The sequence below is a fragment of the Chelonoidis abingdonii genome, chromosome 6, assembly GCF_003597395.2.
Source record: "Chelonoidis abingdonii isolate Lonesome George chromosome 6, CheloAbing_2.0, whole genome shotgun sequence".
Lineage (NCBI taxonomy): Eukaryota > Metazoa > Chordata > Testudines > Testudinidae > Chelonoidis > Chelonoidis abingdonii.
The window spans coordinates 132,966,973-132,986,520 of NC_133774.1; the positions used below are offsets into that span (position 1 = coordinate 132,966,973).

The 19,548-nt window shown below is 44.1% G+C and overlaps 1 long non-coding RNA gene across 1 annotated transcript in view; it reads left to right on the forward strand.

Annotated features, from left to right (window-relative positions):
• The first annotated feature begins 5,079 nt into the window (after positions 1–5,079).
• LOC116824772 (uncharacterized) overlaps positions 5,080–19,548 on the forward strand; it is a 98,628-nt gene continuing 84,159 nt past the window's right edge. Inside the window, exon 1 of the long non-coding RNA XR_004373705.1 lies at positions 5,080–5,237. This is a non-coding gene — a long non-coding RNA (uncharacterized LOC116824772). The remainder of the gene's footprint in view (positions 5,238–19,548) is intronic.

Genomic DNA, 19,548 nt, shown 5'->3' on the forward strand with positions numbered 1-19,548 from the left:
TTGCTAGGACATGAGTTACATACTGCAGGGGAATTTATGGGAACAGTTAAAAGATACTGGTTTCACTACATGTCTTTTGTAAATTGCAGTTCAAAGAGCCATCGACCATATGCCAACAGACGTGAAAGCAATTGTCATACAGATTTACAGTTTCCTTCACATTTTCACCAGAGAAGTACACAAGTCTGAGTTTCTCTTGTTAGGTTGGAATTCAGTACCAGCAACTTCCATGTTATGAATGACAAGCAGTGAATTTTGCTGTTAGAGTGGTATTTTCATATCTCTGTCAAGCCTTGTGAGTTGTTCCCTGTGTCAGACACAAAATGCCTACTAGGAAGTAATAGATGACAGATGCTTCTTCTCTCAGTTATGTCTCATATCTAGCAACGTTCCTTCAAATACTTTCACTTTGAGGAAGAAGGGTGGTTGCCCTTCATGAGGCACTGGTCTAAAAGTTCAGCATTTTTTTTTTAAAAAAAAGGTTCAAATTAGTGTTAATAGATCCAGTCAAATTATTTGTTGCAAATTTAACCCTTTTTCTGCTTGCAAAGTGTTCATGAATGGACTTCCACTTCACAAGACTAGTAGTTATTTACTATTATTTACACAAACAATTTATCTGATGGGCTTTTCTCTGAACTATATCTATTTATTACATGCAGTTTATGAGTGGTTACCTAAATTACACGGTGATAGTTCTGCTTCCTAATTGGATTACTGAAGCTTTTTAAATCAATAAAAAACAACAATGAATAGCAAATAGTAAGTAATGAATACTCTTATTCATGGAAACTATACACAATGTTTGTAGTCAAATCTAGGTATTTCTACAGAGAACCAGCTATTCCCCCAAGGACTGGTGAGACTAAACACTCATTTCACCCAAATGGCAAGGTGCAGGAAAATGGTCAAATGGAATAACCCTTCCAACCTTGATGTTAATCATTATTACACTAGCTGTATATTTAAGAGTTGTCACCTGTCAGAGCAGATGGATTTACGTGGATTTTCACTGTGCATCTCTGATGCCACACAGACTGTAGAGATTGCTCCAGCTTTCCTCTCTCTTTCAAAAAATGGTGGAGATGTTCATTATTGAAGGGAATTCACCGAAACACTCACCACCCACAGATTGGGGAGACAATGAATTTTCTTGTGGACCACCCAAGAAATAAATTTCTTCAGCAGTTTCTCCTGCGGAATTGATTTTAGGCAGGACACCCACGTTTGTTTCATTTTCCGTCATTGTTTGAGACAAGTCTGACAATCCCCTACAAAGCAGCTAGCCTCAGACCTCTCAGATGTTTCCTCACAGGTCCAAAGGCTAATCAAAGTGTAGTTCTTTGTAACAAGATAATTCAATTTCCACAGATTCCTTGTGGTTGAGTGCTTGCTTTTAAGTTAGAGGGAGGGGAGCACCAGGAGGAAAAGATTTGTTTGCAATGTAAAAAGAGTCAAGAGAACTGGCAACACAGCCGGCCAGGGCTGGACAGCACCCTAGGAGCCAGTCAGAAGCTAGGGAAAGGGAACAAACAGAATAGTTTGGTGTATGGAGAGAGGCCTTAGGTGGAGATCAGCAGCAGCAGCAGGACTGGTTTCAGAGGGATTAAAAGGCTTTTCATTTTTAACTCTCTAGCCAAGGAAGGGGGGCAAACAGACTTAGTAGTATTGCAGCTGACCAGTGCTACATCCACATTTGAATGTCAGTAACAGAGGAAAAAGATTAAACAAAATTTGCTTCCTATACAAATTATGCAAAGCCAACTCCCTGCATTCACTGGACAATTGTAGTTCAAATAAATCTGCTACACTTTCTCTCTGTGTTGCACATGACCATCATGGTGGTGTCTGTACGTTCTGCAATGAACAGTGGCTCCGAACACTCCAAGTGCGTAGTCAAGCCCCCCTCAGGCCTTGAAAAGTTTGCCCATTTGGTTTTCTACGTGGCTGTGCACCGGGCGTTTAATTCTCTTCCTTTCATATTGTTTTGATCTGCCATTCTCAAGGTCAGTCCAATTCTCTGTCCTTCTGTACAATGAAGGATATTTTAAAACTTCCATTACAATCACTCTTAGAGTCTCCAGATTGGCAGCCATTGTAACACTGATTTTGTCTGCTCTATGAGCACCTCACAACCACTAGTGGAGTTTATCACCACAACACCCCAGGAGGTAGGCAATATAATCAGCTCCATTGTACAGATGGGGGAAAATGAGGTACAGAGCAGATTAAGTGGCTTGTCTAAAGTCACACAGGGCAGTCTGTGGAAGAGCCAGGAATTTTACACGTCAGTTGCACTAACCATGAGACTATTCATCCCACTCTGACCTCCAGCTAGTGAAACACGACCGTGTTTATCAGAAATGGATTCCTACTGACACCCACCAGTGGGCTTTGGATCAGGCCCATGCAGCAAGTAATTCACTACCGGAGCTAGGTGAAGATTTTTCAGCATTTTTTCAGGGAATCAAAACTATTTGGAAATTGGGATTGGATTCTGTAAATAGCTATAGCCCCAAAAATGGAATTTTTGTTTTTGAAAAAGTTGCAATGGTTTGTTTCAACCCTGGCAAAATGAAACCTTTTGACTTCTCACTTTGAAACTGAAAATGTCAGCTCAGAATTTAGCTTTAGCTTTAAACAAAAATGATGGCAAACACCCTAAAAATAAAATAAACTTCCCAACCAAATTTCATTTTGGTTTGCATTGGGGGTCTTTTCAATCCAAAATGATTTTTTTTCTTCCAGTTTTTTGTTCTGGTGAGGGGGAAATGAAAAAAAAACACAACAACATTCAGTTTTGGTTTGAAACGAAACAATATTTTTTTGGAAGGGTTAAAGTTCAGTCCTCAAACAACAAATAATAAAACAATAATAATAACCCTCCCCTCCCAATTATTCACTCTGCTCTACTTACTACCTGCACTAGCATCCCTGAAGGGCCTTAGGATTTTGGCCTTCACATTGGATTACAATGAGTCCAGTTGCTATCACCCCTCTTGCATGACAAACTTCGATTATGCTGGCCTTCCCACTGGTCATTACAAATCCTTTCAGGAGAGCCTCCTGAGTGGCAAGCCTAGAGTCAAGGTCTTAATTTGGGTCAAGAGACAAACGCAGAAAGCTATAAATGGGCAAGAGTAATAGCAGGTGGGAAAGGACTTCTGACTTTTAAGGGCTGGGGTAGAAAAACACCTAGAAAAATCGCTTGTTGCTATCCTCAGTCAAACAAGATTCAGCTAGGGCTCCATAATGCTCACTTGCATAGAATTCTCCCCAACTGGTGGAATTAGTGTGCGAAATTCCATAGCCTGTGCTAGACAGAAGGCCAGAGCAGATTACTAGAGGGTCCCTTCTACCGTGAAAATCTCTGCAGATGCCCCCCAACTTATGCAATCGTTCCATTCCAGAAAGCCTTGAGCAACTTGAATTTTGCAAAAATTTCCGCTACTCAAAAAAAGCTTATTTCTGGCTTATGGGACTTTTTCCGTAAGTGCGACTTTGCTAAGTTGGGTCTTGCGTAACGCGGGGAGCATCTGTACATAAAGCTGAAACTTGCCTTTACTATAGCTGTCCAGAGTTCCGCATGCATACTTCATGCTCTTCTCTAAACCTCCCCTTCCACACCTGCATGCTTGCTACTTCTATACATCTACCACCCAATTAAAGCACACACCAGCAGTTGCTTTGCCTTTAGCTCACAGAACTGTAGCCATTACAGAAAGCCAGGCTTTATCAGACTGATAGAGTTCTCCGAATGTATTCGTGATGTGTCAAAGTCATGGCATTCAGTGGGTGGAGCACACTAACCTCTTCCACAGCAGATACCAACACTTTGGAAGCAAGGGCATTGGAGAGGAGGTAGACTGGACCCATTCGGGGGAAATGGCTTAGAGCAGGGTAGTTACAGATGGAACATTTTCAAATGGGAAAGGGGTTAGGAGTGAGTTGCTCCTGCTTTAAGACTTCAACGTCCATCTATCAGGAAATGAGTGACCCCGATAAGGATATTAAAAATAATCCACAGATTTGGATATTTTTATACATTGCTAAAACTGGAGACAAAATAAACATGAAGAGGACAGCTGGCCACAGTTAACTCATCCCGGTGCAGCAATGGAATGTGAACACTCTTGGTGAAGAAGCCACAGCCAGAATGAGCTTGGAAAGCAGTCTATCTTCCAATGCCAGCAAGTGGGTCCCTCCATGTCTGAGGCACAGTGGTGAAAAATGTGTGTGAAATTTGCACTTCTATCCCCACTCCGTGGATAAGCCAGAAGAGTCAGCTCTGGTGCCCAAAGTCCTCAGGGAAACAGGCATTTTTCTGGGATTCTCTGCTCAGTGTCCTCCACTGATACCCTCATTTTGATCCTGGAACCAGCAGCCTCAGGCACGTTTGTTCATTTCCTGTCCCTCACACTCAGCTGGTGCCTGAAGTCTATGGCCTCTCCATCTCTTGTGGGGGTAGGGGGGGAGCTTTTGTTGCTTTGGTGGAGCCCAGCCACCAATCCCAGGCCTGCACTAGTCACAAACTTACACACGTGCAGATGTATGACATTAGCGACTGTAGCTTTTCAGAGTTTATTTTCCTTCTGGTAATTTTCTGCCATTGCATCTTCCTCTCAGACGAGAAGTCTACTAACTCTGCTGCACTCGGCTCTCCAAAGTCTGCTCCCACTTTACCACGGGGAGCCAATGGACTGAGAAGGCTAATTATGTACATTACCTGTGTGACCAGTTTGATGCATATAGCTAAATTCCTAATAAAGAAAATAGGAGATGGTGATGGGCAGAGATTATTTTATTTCCAGGAAACAACTGTGACTGGGAAACCAATATGTTCAATGTTGAGTGCCAAATTGCCAACACAACCCTCCTGTTTCACTCTGCACACAGCTAGCGTTCAGCCGCTGGTGAGTTCAAAGAGCATGAGAAGGATGGGAGGAGCAGTAAGGAGTTTCCAGATCTTGTCAGATTGCCAGAAATGTGTCAGAACAGTTGGCCCCTGGGTGACCCAGCCACATCCCAGAAGAGCGGAAAGCTTTGAACAGCTGGCAGAAGCAGCACCGCCCATCTCACTGCAGCAGTAAGAAGGCAGGGGGAAGCACAGATAGGAAAATCGCGCCTAATCAGATTTCTGAATGAACTGTCAAGTATAACATAAGGTGTGTGCCCCACAAGACAGCTGCTTGGGGTTTTTATACGCCATTGTCCACATAGAGACCCAGCCACAAACCGTGGGTAAGCTCTGCTGTACAAGTGGAAACATACATGTTTTCTTTCAAATGAGAATTTAAAAAAGTGATTTCAGAAATGATGGACTGGGTTCACCGGTACGCTCTGACTGCGCTGTGCCACTCATAGTGTGCAAAGAAGCCACAGAAGCAGCTTCCCTGCCTGGTTAAGCTGCATTTAGGACTGCCTTGCATAGCCAGAGCAGCACAAAACAGCTGGAGTATGCCAGTGAATCTGACCCTTTATGCTTTGTGGAGGAGATGCAATATGATCATCTGAGGTACACAATAAACACAGTTACAAACAATGTTACCATTAAAAGTAGGGAAAGGTGAATTCTGAGCATTAGGCTGCTGCAAGGTTTCCCACATGGCTGGGTTCTTCACTTTGCACCATGGTTATGAGTGACAAACGTTTCATTCAGCCGTAATTCAGTCACAGATAGTACTGCTCTTGTTCTCTTTGTTAGGAGCCCTTCCCTTTGCTTCTGCTTGTCCTTTACTGAGTGGAATACTCATAAATGAGTATCCTCTCTGTAGGGTTTAAAATATCAATTTGCCATTTACGACCAAATACATTTTCCCAGTTGTAGAAGACAAACCTTCTTGTGATATTTCAGGTGTTCACATTTCTTCCTGGGCATAGATGAAAATCAGCAGGCCAGTTAAAAGGAAAGGTGGCTAGTGATTCCGTGATTCTCTGGGATTCAGGAGACCTGGGTTTAATTCCCTACTCCAACTTCCTGTGCAATTTTGCCCTCTTTGTAAATTGGGAATAATACTACTTCCCTACCTTGCAGGGGGAATTGCGAGGATAAATGCCTGAGTATCAGAGTACCTCATGATCTTTAACGTAATGGAGACCATACAAGTATGTGATACAGGAGTGTCTCTGTTTTTCAGGGGCTGTGTGAGAGCTGACTTCGCTCAGTAGCTAGCCTGCTCCTCTCACATTTAACTTCCATATGAAAAACCATGGGCCAACTTCTCTGCTGGCATAATTCCACTGTCCCGAGTGTAGCAAACTGCAGGGAGAAAACAAGTTGCAAGAGGGAAGAAGTTGGAGGAGGCACCAGGAGGTCAATCTGCATGCACATGGCTGGAATACTAGCTGAAATTGCAGTGTCTGTAGTAGTTCTTGTAATAAAGAGCCAGTTTAGTTTTACAAGAGTAGCATCCTGCATGCAGGGTAATACCACGAGTGGAGTTACACCAGCAGAAAGTTTGGCCCAGTAAGTCTTTGTTCTGTTCCAACATACAGAGCTGCAGGTTTTCAGTTTTGTTTCCCCTCATGCTTCTAACCCACCAGGACTGAACCCCAGAAAAACCACAATAGTACAACAATGCCAGATGGCAGTCTAGTGCCGTTAGCTGTCCCCCAAAGTAATTCACATCACCATATCTACAACACAATGGAGGAACATTAATGTCCCCAGACAGGAGAACACCAATAGTCCATTTAGTCAGGTGTCCTGTTTACAGCAGGGGCTAATAATGGACATTTCAGAGGAAGCAGGAAAAATAGTATAGTATTGCAGCATAAGGAATGCTATTATATTGTGGCAAATTAAACTGATCACCAGATGGGGTTACAGTGAATGCCTGAAATCAGGAGGCTAAGTAGCCTATAGGATTATTATCACAGGCAATGTAATTGCAAATCGTATTCTCCTTTGTTTAGGTATCTAATCCCTTTTTGGAAATCTTACTGACACATTTGCTTCAGCATCTTGCAAGCCTAATTTAATTAGACCTTGTGTGAAGAGAATTCCCTGTTATCCATTCCACTTTTAATTCTATCAGCCGACCTCTTCCATTATGGCAAAGGGTAAATACATATAGGAGTGCATGGTTGGCCTTCTCTGTACCAAGGGGATCTTAAATGATTCCACCTTGGACCCCAAATTCAGTTATCTTTTTTTCTCCCAGGACCCTACATCCCAGAATCCTTTGCACCACTTTCCCCACAAGGTTACAGAGAAAACATCCTCAGTGCTTCACATAGTTCCAGGCAGAAATAGAGACCCATTCTCTCTCACCACCCTTATCCCAGCAGCCAGTGGAAGATCTCCTACTGCTACTGTTGTCTTTCCTTCACTGTCTCCAAGAGCAGGGAGAGGGAGTGACATTCAGATCAGTGGATTGTCAGGATATTAACAGAACACTTTAAAGGGGAAAACTTTATGACCTCCCAAAAAAGCCCCCAACAATGTCATGATCCTATTGCAGCCTAATGTAATAGTTGACTGTCACAGAGGGAATGGGAGGAGAGAGACTATTTAGCTTCCCTGCCTTTCAGCAATTTCCAGGGGTGAGGAGAAAGAGTGGAGCCCTCCTCCTCACTCATGGGAAGGAGAGAGAGAACATAAGAACGGCCATCCTGGGTCAGACCAAAAGTCCATCTAGCCCAGTGTCCTGTCTTCCAACAGTGGCCAATGCCAGGTGCTTCACAGGGAATGAACAGAACAAGTAATCATCCAGTGATCCATCCCCTGTCATCCATTCCCAGCTTCTGGCAAAACAGAGTCTAGGGACACCATCCCTGCCCATCTTGGCTAGTAGCCATTGATGGACCAATCGTCCATGAACTTATCTAGTTCTTTTTTGAACCTTGTTATTGTCTTGGCCTTCACAACATCCTCTGGCAAAGAGCTCCACAGGTTGACTGTGCATTGTGTGTAGAAATACTTCCTTTTGTATCGTACCCCACTTCCCCATTCTGATGGGAGGAGAGTTGTTCAGTGTTTCCTGCTGGAGGGAAGGGATGTAGCTTGTGGGGAGGTGAGCAGATTTGGGGGAGAGATAGCTACCTTACAGACAGACCTGGTCTGAACTCATTTTGAATCTTCCTTTTTGCCCTGAATTGCAACAAAGAAGTTGAAGTTTCAAAATACGCAAGTGACCTTAGTGATATGTTTCAATAAGGGTGAAGTGCTCCATTCCAACTTGATATTAGAAATAAAAAAAGTCAAAGGATAAATACAAAGCAAAGCACTTTGACACGTTCCTGGGAAGCGTTTACACTTTGTTAAATCAGTATTTACTGGTGGGAAACGGTTCCATCACTAGATTTCCAAACATCTGGTGTTGTCGGTTTAAAGGGCGGTTACAAAGATGTCAAAGCGCCATTGTAAGTCAGGGGGATTTGTGCTCCTAACTCACCAAGGCCCTTTTGAAAGTCCCACTCCTAGTCATATTTAGCTAGGCTGAAAGGTGTGAGCCACAGGAGGTGCCACTTAGACACAGGTAAATGCTGTGAAGAAGGGAGGGCTTATGGCTTTGAGGTGAAGTGGTGCACAACCTGCCCAATGAGGTAGAGCGATGCAACTCTGGTACCCAAGAGGGAAATGAACACTAGAAAGTAAACTAGCAAATGAGGAACGCAGGCCATGCTAGTGATACGTATAGGGAAAGTACCAGCATTTCATCCCCACCACACAAACATCACCCACAGTTATATTCAAGTATCAGAGGGGTAGCTGTGTTAGTCTGAATCTGTAAAAGCAGCTGAGAATCCTGTGGCACCTTATAGACTAACAGACGTTTTGGAGCGTGAGCTTTCGTGGGTGAATACCCACTTCATCAGATGTGTCTGACGAAGTGGGTATTCACCCATGAAAGCTCACACTCCAAAACGTCTGTTAGTCTATAAGGTGCCACAGGATTCTCTGCTGCTTTCACAGTTATGTTGGTAAAGAAACTATTCTAAAGGAAACGTTATGAATAAAGACACCCAACCCCTCAGTATGTACCCACTGGATTGCTACCTGGAGCAATCTCCTTTTCAATGGAGGCCATGTTCATCTGTAGTGTAACCCCCACCGAAGCCAAATGAGCTAACTCATCTCTGAACCTGCTGCTCAGGGGTAGATCTACAGCGGGTGAATTGGCTCTGTGGCACTACACACCAGCTAAAGATCTGCTTCTCCATTCTCCTCTTATCTCACTCTGCTATGCCTCTCACTACCGTGTTTCTTTGTCACCCTTTTACATCTCTCTCTTTGAACAAGGGATTAAATGCATTCAGTAATGCATATATATAATTACATATATGACCTTTGACAACTTCAATCAACATATGGAATTTAAATACATAGCCACGTTCCCCCATGAATTGGTAAGACTTTTACAACTGCCTTGAAATCAATATCCTGCATCAGTGACTAAATAAAATTAGCAGTGGACTGGGACTGAAGCTGAAACCTACAGTTGTCCTCCCCCACACTCCATCCTCCAGGAGGCTGTGCCATCTTGAATGGAGTTGTCAAGCAGCAAATTTGAAACTGCAACATCAGGGACATAGAGCTTTTGAGAACAGTGTTTCTCCAGGTGGGTGAGAGATAGATGAGCAATGCTGACGTAGGATTTCTAGCTCAGCGAATAAATGCAGAGCTGTCAGCTAGACCCCCACTCCTGGCTTGTACCCCATCAGGGCTAGTGAGTGGCTGGGATGCTTTTGCTCTTGGTTATTGGGGTTGAACTGGTGCCAGAGCTTTTTCAGCAGGTGTCCCTCATCTTTGTGCTGTCCATGGCAACACACCTGACCCTGATTCACAGATTTTAAGAACCAGAAAGGAAGATTATGGTCATTTAGTCTGACCTTCTGCACAATACAGGCCATAGAACGTCACCCAGTGATTTCTACATCTAGCCCAATAACTGATTCAACAAAAGTAAGATGCTGTCTTCATTTAAAGACTCCAAGTAGTGGAGAATCCCTTTCATCTCTTGGTTCTAGTGGTTAGCCTCACTAGTAAATATTTGTATCTTTTTGGGCAACTGTTTGAACTTTGCTGACTTCAATTTCCAACCCCTGGATCTAGTTAGTGCTTTGTCAGCTAGTCTTCCAGTATCAAATCTTCCTATGCTGCTACTTAGAGATGGATCCAGTGGTCTCTTAACCTTCTTTAATTAGACTCAGAACTTGTCTACACTACAGGTTATGTCGACATAACGTATGTCGTTCAGGGGTGTGAATAAGCCAACCCCCCATGAGCATCATAAGTTATACCAGCCACTGTGCAGACAGTGCTGTCTCAGCAAAAGAGCTTCTCCCACCGACATAGCTACCGCCGCTCAAGGAGGTGGAGTTATTATGCCGATGGGAAGGCTCTCTCCACCAGATATGCTACAGTGGAGCAGCTGCATAGATTAGCCTTGAATAAACCAAGCCCCTTCATTCTGTCCCAGAGATTCACATTTCTCAGACTTCAAAATCATTCTTGCTTTTTTCAGAACCCTTTCCAGTTTTGCCAGGGTCTTTGTTTACAGTGTTGTCACCAAAACTGAACACAGCATTCCAGTAATGCTCCCAGCAATGCTGTATACAGAGGTAATGTCGCCTCCTGGCTCCCACTCAATGTTACTAGTTATATATGGAAGGATCACGTTAGTCGGCTTGGCCACAATGTTGTACTGGAAGCGAACTGAACCTGAGCCATCTCCCATGACCCCTACATTCTTTTCGAGGCACTGCTTTCCAGAATACAGCCCCCTAGCCTGTAATTACGGCCTTCATTCTATTTTCTTAGATCAAAATCCTTGCATTTGGCTGTATTAAGATATGTTTGATTGCACCCAGCTTACTAGAAGATCCAGATCAATCTAAGTAATCTGTCCTTGATATTTTCCACTCCAATCTATGTCACCTGCAAACGATCAGAAACCGTTTTACGTTTTTTCCAGATTATTGATAAAAGTATTGAATAGTGTTCATTTGGGAACCAGTCTCTGGGGGACCCCACTCAATGACTATACCTGATTAACAATTACTCTTTGAGATCTATCAGTTAGCCTGTTTTTAATCCATTTAATGGGTCATATTGATTTTATATCATGCCAGTACTAAGCCAGGGGTTCTTTAGCACACAATGGATAGCTTATTCATTTGGTGTAATGCCTGCTTCAATCCTGGGGGTCTAATGGACTCTATGCTGCATTTTACAGAATTGCTGTCAGTATCTATCAGTCCCTTGCAGGTAGCGTTGCATTATTTGTATCTTAACATTTTCTTTTACAATGGTTTGAGGCCCCAGAAGTATAAAGCAATTGCTGCAATAATGCCACAGCTTCACTGTGCTCTGCTTTGTCACCCGCCCCCCCCCCCCTATATACTCTCTTGACATTCTCTGTCATAGGCAGTGTGTGCTGCAGTAGTTATTTACAACCACTAGGGGTCAGTTTTTTTAATATCTAGAATTAGGAGTTCCTTTGTATGCTGTCTCAGTCCCCTGCACCCATCCCATTCTCCATGTCCTCTGCCTCCTATCCCCAGTCCTATGCCTCCTCTATGTCCCCAGAGCCCCTCCTGCTGCATTCATCCCCACCTCCATGCCGAAGCAGTCTGCCATCTCCTTTTCACATCTCTCCCAGCCTCCTGCTCCCAGACTACTGCCCCTCCCTCACCAGTGGCTCAGCACAGCCTGAGGTCCGCAGCAAGGCAGATTATGTTATATATTTAACTTTACTACATAGAAATACCCTTTCCTGTTTGTAAGTCTGGGATGCTTCCCAGAAGTACACGGGGTTGAGAGGCACCTTGCTACCCCCTGCCCTTTGCATGAGGAAGCCTTGTCTGTACCTGCCAGGGGTCAGCTTCCTGTCTCACCAGCCACTGGCAACACAAGCAGGCCCCTCGCAGCCCAGGCAGCTCCGCTGTCCCTTTGCAGGTTAGCAATAGGCACACTCCAGCCTGGAGCATCCCCCTGGAGTGCCCAGACCCTCTTTCACTGGCCACTCACCAATCTGCTACTCCCAAAGGAAAAGTACACACCAGCTTACCAGTTTCACTGCTACACTTCACACAAAGCCCTTCCCTTTGTTTTCAGTGGAAACAAGTGAAAGTTTATATAACAGATATGAGACGGTTCAATGGAAATATTGTCTATATAAATGCTATCATAACATGCTCCCTAGAGCCTCAACTTAACTCATAAGACATCCCCTTGTCTAATAAATTTAAGATGCACCTCAAGAGTTTCCAGTGTTTTTCAGCCAAGCCTGGCTGCAATTTCTCACCCCCCTATGAAACACGCACACTGCCAGCTTACATCCTAGGTGCAGGATGCAGAGTGTAGCTCTGTACCTAGAGTTGTAGTCCAAAACTTCATTTCAAACAGGACTGTCTCCTGCTGGTTTATTTCATCCTGTCAATTCCCTCTGGAAGATTTTACAATCCCTTCATTAGCATTTGGCTCTGACTAACTGGGCATCCATTGTGAACCATACAATACCCGATTTACATATAGCCAGCCAGCCAAACATCTCTTGCCTAAGAGAAACTGGTTCATCAACTTCTGGTGACCAGCCCCAACTCACAGACTTCAAGAACGTATGTTTCAATATATTTAATTCCTTACCTATTGTCTATAGATACATCTTGCAATCATTATGAGGACCCGTGTGACACAGACTTTCAGTAGAGACCATACCTGGCACTCTCTTTGAGCTAATATGCACATACTAGACCCAAGTGAACTCTAACTCATGCAACTCTGTGCCCCCTGCCAGTTGGCACCAAGAGGTCCCTAAGTCAGAGTCCGATACTAACCCCCTCAACACATTCTACAAGGCCCCTTTGCTCCATAACACCAGTGGAGCTGAACAACTGGAGAGTGGGAAGGTGGAGACATTGGGAAGACAGGATGAGCCAGAAAAGCTAGGAATGTTTTTAACAACTGAACAAGAGGGAATGGTTTATGAATCCGTGTGACTTTAAAACACATTTTCTGACCCCACTCCAAGCTTCCCAGAACAACTCAGTGCTAGCAGGAGATGTGGCCAGTGATGTTTCAGGTGGGTTGGTTTCTACCTGTGGAAGTTTGATAACAGGAATTGAAAGCAAATAAACCAGACAGAGTGAAAAGTTGGCTTCACCTTGAACTATTAGGCAGATATAGCCATGCCATGATCAACTTAAGGGCATATTTGACAATGGTTAGGCAGCGGACGTGCTGAACCTCTTCCCGTCATGACGGCTAACATCATCTCATGAATCAGAGGGGCAGCCGTGTTAGTCTGGACATGCATCTGACAAAGTGGGTATTCACCCACAAAAGCTCATGCTCCAATACTTCTGTTAGTCCTTATAGGTGCCACAGAACTCTGTGTCGCTTTTATCATCTCATGACTCCCCCATCTGTCTGTAGCCACCTGTTGTCTTATGCTGAGACTCTAAGCTCCTGGGGCAGGGGGACTGACTTTATGTTCTGTGTTTACACAGTGCCTGGCACAATGGGGCCCCACTGCGGTACTGGAATTCCTAGGTGCTACTGCAATACTAGTAATGATTAATAATACCAGTTTCCTTTCTCTTACACCATAACAGTAGCTGCTATTGCACAAGGGAGGTGTCTAGGAGAATATTTGACCTAGCAATGGGCTTCTGATTTCTGAACGGAATGGAAGAAAGATGTCATAGAAAATGTGGAGATAGTAGTAAGACATCTTTGCCATGGGCTTTCTGGTTTGGTTCAAAGTAAGCCCAGCCAAATTAAATTAGCTGCCTTTTGGGGCTGTCTTCCTTCCACACTCAACACATTCCTGGACTGTGACTCCAGAAATGCAGAACCACAACTTCCTACCTTGGAACCAAGCTCATAGTTCTCTTCAATCCAAGCTCACAAGATCTCTGTTTTCTCTGCTAATCCTGTTGGAGGAGGGGTGAGAGGGAACATAGTAGTAAAATCAGTGTGTGGGTAGGGCTCACCAAGAGATAAGGCAGAAGAGGCAGTAGTGATAGGATGGGACTGATTGGACGATATTCTGGAAGAAAGAGAGGAATGGAAAACTGCACGCATGGTGTAATGGCATGTTTACTTGCTGTACATAACTCAGCCATTAGATGTCTCTGCATACTGCAAAGAATTCCAGATGGGGTGTTGTCCTTGGTAAACAAGAATCAAAGCTGGAACTCAAGCTGTGTGGAAACTGTTTATAGCTTTTGTAGCTGTTTTATTTAATATATGCCTTCTGTTTAAGAATGTCTTTAGTTCTGTAGATGTCATGACACATGGGAGAGGGAGGAAATAAGGGAGCAAAGAGAGGAGATATAAATCTTTTGAAAAGATTCTGAAAAAAATAGCAACAGACATGAAGCAAGAAATAAGATGATAGGAAAAGGAGAGAGACCCACACTTACTGGAACTGGTAGTGTTCCAGGAACTAAGCCATGTCACCAATACCATCAGAGTTCAGGGGTTAATGTCCTGTTAATAAATGTCTTCTAGTAGCTGCTAAAGTATAACAACTGAATGTGTGAGTATAGCAAAAACATTGACTGGCCAAAACCTATGTAATTTCTCTATGCAAGTCCTGCACCATACCATTTAGAGCCATGGCCAGGGGCTGTAAAGTAAATGAATGACAGAGCTTGCAGTGCACTTGGTGAGGGGTTTAGAACGGGATAAAATACCAGTAGAAAATTCTAGCTTTTGATGAGGCTGTGGAAAGAAAAAAGTTGCCATCCTTGGTAGTGTGCCAGGACAGCTCCCTACCCCGACCGGAAAGCCCACAGAATTCTTGCAGGTCATTCAAATCTATGGGAGGATTTTGCTAACTATTTTCCACTCTAGATTTCTGCTCCTGCAGTTTGTTTCCATCCCTCTGTCCTACTCACTCAATGGCAGCTTTGCTGTTAAAAGGGCTTAGTGTCATTGCCTAAGGCAACAACTCCTGGTTTTAAAGATGGTTTCCATGGTTATTGTAGAAAATTAACTGTGGGAAAGGACTGCAATTAACTGGCAGCAACAAAGGCAAATACCAGGTTACCAGCTCTTGATGTTTTACATACATCCCCAGCTTCAGGAGACAAGGGATTAAGTGAGAATCTCATCTTCCACTGAAAATAAAAAGTTGTAGTTGTAGTTGCAGATGAGAGCTTGAAAACATGACCCAAGAGGATCCTAAAGGCTCTGAAACTGGAAGGCCCCCGCACCCCCAAAAAACCCGAACATGTAGCTTAAAAAAATCTCATGAATTTCCAGACAGACAGATAGTCTTATGATTTTTGGAGGCCTGACTCCTGATTTTGCAATGTGTGGGGCTGCCAATGCTGCATATAGCCTCTTTCCCCTACACTCTAATCTCAAGCAGGCTATGCGGGCACTCGGGTGAGTGCAGGGACCACGGGGGCAGTTTGTGACTCCTGAATTCAGGGGCAGTTCATCTCCTGGTGCAGACTTGAGGGCCACTCAAACTGGTTCCCCCAATGCCCACAGAGCAGAAGCCCCTATGAGGCGTGTTGTGGCAGGGACTCAAAGCACAAGTCTGACCCGGGCATGCCCCCCCACCAGTCTGTTCAGTGGAGGTGGGCTCATGCTATGAGGTGACTGTGAATCAGACCTTTTGAGTCTAATCTGTAATGCAAACGGACATTAGAGTTCATGGTATGAACTCTTCACAGCATGCTTCAGCCAGACAGAGCTTTGGTCCCATCAGGCCCTACTTCATATGCACAAATAAAAACATGATTCTGCAGAGCTGGAGCTGTTGTGCAAAACTCAGCTTTCTAGCCACACGCTTCCCTTAACACATACTTCCAGCGGCAGGACCTGTGGCCAGTTATCCCCGGTAAAGCAAGCATACACAGGCTGTCTCCTGGCCCTCACTGTAGCAGACTCTCAAAGCTTCAAGAGCAGTAGCCCTCCCTTCTCCTGTCCCATCCTGGAGAAGGGCAAATCAGCAATGGCCCCTGGTTCTTTTAGCTACTTCTGGTGGCATAAGTGCCCCGGGTAACATGCAGTGTGCTAAGCTCTCTGGCCTCATATGCTGTGTGTATGAGACATAGACCTCTAACAGTTGTGAACTCTTTGGGTAGGGAGTCTCATTGTTATGTTTGTACAGGGCCTTGCACAATGGGACTTCCTAAGTGCTACCACAATACAAATAGTAAACAGTAACCTCACTAACATATACCTGCATATATCAGATTGCTGCCCAGCCAACAGTTCCCAGGTTTCTCTCTGGAACATCAGACCCAAAACTTTGCTGTACTTGCGCCATAAATCTGCTTTAAGTGGTCCAGCACACATGGTCACAAGTTGATACCCACCTGGTAATGCTGACTGGCCAGTCATAAACGTACACCTCTACTGCTGCTGTGCAGGATTTTCCATAGACAGCTGTAAAACCTTGCCCATGCAGATCTGGGTTGGATGGAATGACAGCTTTAGCTGTGGTGCCAACAGAGAGCTTTGTCTAGTGCTTTTGGTCTCTGAAATTCAGACAGATGATATTCCTCCCAAGTTCTAAGAGGATGCATGTTCTCTCAGACTTTAGAATCTTTTGCTTAAAACAATATGACATGCAACTAAATTAATCATAGAATATCAGGGTTGGAAGGGACCTCAGGAGGTCATCTAGTCCAATCCCTTGCTCAGAGCAGGACCAATTCCCAACTAAACATTCCAGCCAAGGCTTTGTCAAGCCGGACCTTAAAAACCTCTAAGGAAGGAGATTCCACCACCTCCCTAGGTAATTCATTCCAGTGCTTCACCACCCTCCTAGTGAAATAGTTTTTCCTAATATCCAACCTAGACCTCCCCCACTGCAACTTGAGACCATTACTCCTTGTTCTGTCATCAGGTACCACTGAGAACAATGAGTCCATCTCCATCGAATAACTATCAATATCCCTGAATCCTGCCTGCCTTGCATTTCAGATTTAATATGGGGCAATGCATTTGCATTGCACCACTGTTGCTACTAGGAATATTCCTGCTTTTGCTTTGCACTTCCATTAAAATGTTATCCAACATACCTTCCACTACTCTGGGGATTTCTTTCACTGCAGGTTTAGTTCCAAAAGTTTGCTTCTACATACAGAGCAAGGCTGGATTAATTTAACAATGTGATTTTAAGCCAGTTTAGGTAAGCCATGCAAAACCTTTGACGGGCACTTAAACTTTTAGTAGGTTAGTTTGCATTGGTAAATGCAGAGATACAAGTTAAATCAATGTAGCCAGAATTAAACCATTAAAAGTGTTTCCATAGTGGGGTTTGCACAAGAACCAGTTTTAGTTAAACTGGTGCAAATTCTGTGTTTAGACAAGGCCAAAGTGGCACATCTGAGAAAGGCATAGGAAACAGTATACAGGAGCTGATCTCATTTCCTTTCCTGAACACAGAATTAATTGTGTTTGCTCATCATCATATTTGCGGAGTCAGAGGAATCTAATTGCATTTGTGGAAGGACAGCTATATACCATGAAAACTAAAATTAGCAATTCAAATAGGCTCTTGGCACTTGTAACGTGGCATACAGGCACCACCAGATGCTTTTTAACAAATCTTGCAGCATCCTGATCAAAATACCTGATCATGATGCAGCCGTGTCTGCTGTCGTGGTCATCATTACTGTCAGAACAGCAAAAGGTCCTGATCTCACCTTGTTCAGTAAACCCTATGTGCTGTGCGCACCGAGCTTTGGTGTATGATGCTTTTATTCTTTTACAGGGAATATTTCTGAGCACTGGTAGAATCCGGTATCCTTAACCTTTACCAGCTCAGGGAAATGGCCAGCAAAGCAGATGCAAGCCTGGTGCAGCCCCGGGACTCACATGATTCAGTGCCGCGGGGCTGTCAGTCTATTCCTGGGGCCTAGCAGTGTCTGAAACCCTTTCTCTGCTCCCAAGCCTGTCAGCGGGTTTCATAGGGGGACCCAGGCCTATGCACTCCTAGATCTTTGCAGGATCTCCTGCCTGTTGGTCAGTTCGTTCCCTCCTGTGCTGTTTAGTAGCTTGTGGCAGTCACTCCTTTCTCCAGTCTGCTCTCTTCTCTGGTGGCCGCCCCTCCCCTCTGCTTCTCAGCCCTTTTGTCCTCTCAGCTGCTGAAAGGTTTCCAATCAGCAATGCCCGGCAGTGCCTGCATTAACTCTTTGGTTGCTGGGCCAATGTGGGGGCCATACACCCCACGACAGGGTAGTAGTGATGGATTATAAAAAGAACTGGTTTTGATAGGAAAATACCAGTGCTGCATGAACACCATGTACAGTCTGCTGCAGAGCACCAGGCAACGTTCCTCACTCCCTGCCGTTTTTGAGTGGCAGGCTTTCACTCCGTTACACAAAGGAAGGATGGTCTTGTCTTGTGGATAAAGCAAGGGAGTAGGACTCAGCAGAATTCAGATTGTGAGCGAATCAGCGTCAAACCTTCCTTTCAAAACTGTCACACAGAACAACAAGTAGGAGACATGAACTCATATGAAATCTGAATGGAGACTTCTTATGAGCAGAAAATATGCTCCATGGCTACATGATGCCTTTATCTGGCAGTTCAAGAAACATTGTCAAGCAGTTTGTGCCGCAGAATTGACCTATCTTCAAATCAGTTTAATCTGGCAGGAAATGCCATCTGAATTTTAAATCTCTGATTTTAAGTCCCTCCTCTGGCACAAAGAGCTAAGTCATTCCTCTCTGTAAGTGAGTCCTAGGGAAGGAGACATATAGCATGGAAAATTCAGAACTTGCAGAATTCACTGCCGGGAAGGAGGGGTGCAGGAAAGAATCTGGACAAGACAAAGTGCAGGCACTGGTGAGAATATGGCCTTTCATGGGGAAAAAGTAGTTAGACATAAAACTGCCATGGATTTACTGTTCTCATTCTGCAATACCTTTTCCTATACAGGTCTGCAGATGTCCAGGTAGATTTTCCCTAGAATTTTTTTAATGGATGCCCTGGAGCAGTGGAGAGAGTCTATATAAGCTACAAAACCAGCAGTGAAGTAAGACCCTGGCAAGGGACTTCATAGCTAAACTAGAGGAGTGGATGAGGCAGAGCTTTGCCACCCAAAGAACATCAGAACAGAAAAACCCTCCTACATGAGCTAGATTTCTTGGTCCCACCTCTTGTTCCTATAGCAAGCAGCTGGTCCCTCAAAACAGCACAAGATATGAAAGGCCATTGCAATTGACATGACAGCTTTTAGAACGTCTCACGTCTGTAGATCTTAAATTTTCTACGTTGATATTTAAAGTACTAGGTAACATTCAATGCCACTTTCCAGCAAGCCAGTATAGCACCAGATTTACATCTTAATTTACGATCTATGGTAAAATTTTGAACATCAGAAATTAAATATGTTTTGTTCTGGAGTGTAAGTGATCACTGTTGAGTCCTCTGCAGCGTCTAGTGCCAGTCTTGTAATGTGGGGCCTGCAAGAAGTGAAGTCACATGATTTAGCAGTCAAGCTAAAATACCTCCTCAGTTTGAAAGCTAGTCTTCAGTGAAGTTCGTCTGGACTTTTTAAACGTTGTTTTTCTAAATCATTGACCTCAGACAAACTAGTGGATATTTTATATTTTTTCCTATGTCGACTG